General features: G+C 39.8%; 1 pseudogene; it reads left to right on the top strand.

Moving 5' to 3' along the window:
- The first annotated feature begins 752 nt into the window (after positions 1–752).
- On the top strand, positions 753–1595 carry LOC122151848 (annotated as a pseudogene).
- The last annotated feature ends 1282 nt before the right edge of the window (positions 1596–2877 follow it).

Below are 2877 nucleotides of genomic sequence, written 5' to 3'. Positions count from 1 at the left end.
AACTTTCTGACCTACCAGGCACATATTCAGTACTGGTTTCCCACTATCCCTTCAGGATGCTAACTACAAGCTCAGGAGTACACATGACACACTTACTTTCTGACATGCTGGCTCCTATTGCCCCTTTGGGTTCACTAATTTGCTGGAATGACACACAGAGTCACAGAGAGTATACCATGCCTGTAACTATAGATTTGTTACAGCTCAAAAGGATACAAAGAGAGAGGCTTAGAGCAAGGCATGAAAGGATTTCCTCCATGAAGCCACTATATTTTAGTCCTTATTGATGTATGATGTTTCTGGGTGGCATAGTTTCTTCCAAGGAATATGCTAACTTCCTGAGATGAGATGTTCTGGTCAATCAGAAAGCTCCCTGAGTCTCCATGTTCAGGGCATAATCTTCCTGTATAATAGGCTAAATCATGCCTTCTAAGGTTAATTGACATCAGCTTCCCAGGTGAATCTTTTCTGGTCTGGTCAGCTCCACTGACCAGCACACATTCCCAGTTTTAGCTTGAAAGTCCCAGATCAAAGCATTCCAATTACTCCAAGAGTTATTTCTCTGGAACCAAGGACAAAGACCACTAGCCCACCACCACAAAGAAATTCTTCAATAAATTCCAGACTTTTGAAATCTTATAGGGTACATTCTCTACAGAAATGAATGTAGATATTACCAATAAACAAAACTCTCTTGTGTACTATGTTAAAGAATTACACTGGCAAATAGCTATTTGGTCTAAGAGGAAACTATGATCACTACTGGTCTTGGGGCAGTACCCAACGAGAATGTTAGTAAGGAATACATGGAGAGTCTGCAATTGAAGCCAGGTGAAGTCATCTACAAGTGCCAAGTACAAAAGATGCATTTGGAAAACGGGCAACCACTGCTAGTGGGTGAACAATTTCATAGGAGACAAGAATTAGAGGTTTTTGTGCTATTTACCATGTATATGGAGTCCCTGGGTAGTGGCAACAGTTAAAGCACTTGGCTACTAACCTTAAAGTTGGAGGTTCAAGTCCACCCAGAGGTACCTCTGAAGAAAGGCCTGGTGATCTACTTCTGGAAAATCCACCATTAAAACCTTATGGAGCACAGTTCTACTCTGACACACATGGGGTCACCATGAGTCAAAGTCAACATGACAGCAACTGGTTTTTTGTTTGTTTACTTTCACTATAGCTCTGTCTTCAGTTCGTGCTCTAATTTTCCGTGGATTTCAGTTCATTTCCTGTGCCCAAGGGCAGTGGATGGAAAATAGTGATTTTTAAAAAATTTTTTTATTATTATTTTTTTTACCATGGTAGTCTGCTTTTTACTTTCACTGAAGTTATGTTTGGCACCCAAGTCCACTCAATATGCAATGATAGAACAAAAACAGACTGACTGAAAAGTGAAAAGCCATCTTCTTGGGAAGGATGATGAAGTTTGTCTTTGTCCTCCATCCGCTCCACTATTCTGGATGAATTTCTTCATAGGATTCCGATTTAGGTGCCTGCAGAAGAGAAACAACGACAACAACAAAAGGCCCAGATTTCTCCATCTGATGCTTCTTATCATGCAGGAACTTCCGGTTGTTATTGTATTCCATTGAGCTGATTCTGATTTATGCAACCCTATATGGAACTTGCTAACGTACTTTATTTATTAGGGATTGGAAAGAGTATCAATGGCTCATCTGTTATCAATAGGGAAAAATGAACCTACACAAACCAATTGCTTGCAATAAGCAGAGTTTTATATATTTATAATCACAGATCACAGATTTTCCAAATAATCACTGCATGATACTCTAACCAGTTTTGTCCTGGACTATTGATAGACAGCAGGTGGCTACACAATGAAGCACAGTTAGGATTTTTGTTTAGAATATCTTGCATTTTAAAAAAGCTATTTGGGATATTACATGGGTTATTAAAATCCTGTGTTCTGAGCTGCATTTTTCAATCAAGAAGGAAAAAAAAATCCAGTGAACAATTCTCAAACTGGTAACTTCAGGGAGTTGCTGTTTACCTAGTGATTCACCAGTGTTCTCCCTTGATTACCAAAGGGGCATTTACTTAGAAAGACATTTTCATCTTGATTCATTTTGACATTTACTTTGCACTGAAGTTGAAAAAGAGCTATGTGGATCGAGGAGCCTTGGCAGCTTCAAGGTCTACTCTGGGGTTGAAGTGGTGGTGTTCTTCAGCCTTTTCAGCATATCCTATGTATGCACATGTGTGCATGTACCTATACATGCATGCATGTGTATTTTATAACCAGTAGTGCCACTGAGGTGATCTGACATTGAATGGCTGTGTACAGCAAACAAGCTATTTTTTAGAAATCCAAGTTTGAGGAAAGAAGGGAGAGCTGCTATGATATTCTCCAGTGGGGCTGACTATGAAGGTATTTCAGGATGGAGAAGATCTTCCTCCAAAGAACAGTCACTCCTGTGTAGTCCTGTGCTGCTCTCATGTTTTAAAATTTTGAGTCCATGAGGGTCTTGGAAATGATTTTTACCCCCAAGCCGAATTAGTGGTGTATAAATGGCACCCTCAAGTAAGAGATAAGTGAAATTTCATGTGCAGCTCAATGCTATCATTGTTGTGTAGGAGCGGAGGAAGGCTTTCCAACAGAGAAACACCAAATGAAGCAAAAGTGTTTGCCTAGTGACAGCTCTAAGAAGAAGAGGGGGCCACACGGTCACAAGTCCTAAAGCAGGGGCTTTTTATTGCCTCTGTTGTGAGTGACAATAGAATATAAGTGTGAAAACACTGGGCCAGAGAACAATATCCAGAATGACAGCAATCTGTTTGAGTTTTGGATATCATTTATGTTTGTTTCTCTACTCATGTCGCAAATGATAAGAACCTTAGTGCAGATTTTAAAAT

Source organism: Orycteropus afer, unplaced genomic scaffold, assembly GCF_000298275.1.
Source record: "Orycteropus afer afer isolate SDZICR_OR568_19922 unplaced genomic scaffold, OryAfe1.0 scaffold00015, whole genome shotgun sequence".
Classification (NCBI taxonomy): domain Eukaryota; kingdom Metazoa; phylum Chordata; class Mammalia; order Tubulidentata; family Orycteropodidae; genus Orycteropus; species Orycteropus afer.
Note: the sequence above shows the minus strand (reverse complement) of the source record. Positions and strands in the feature narration are given on the sequence as shown.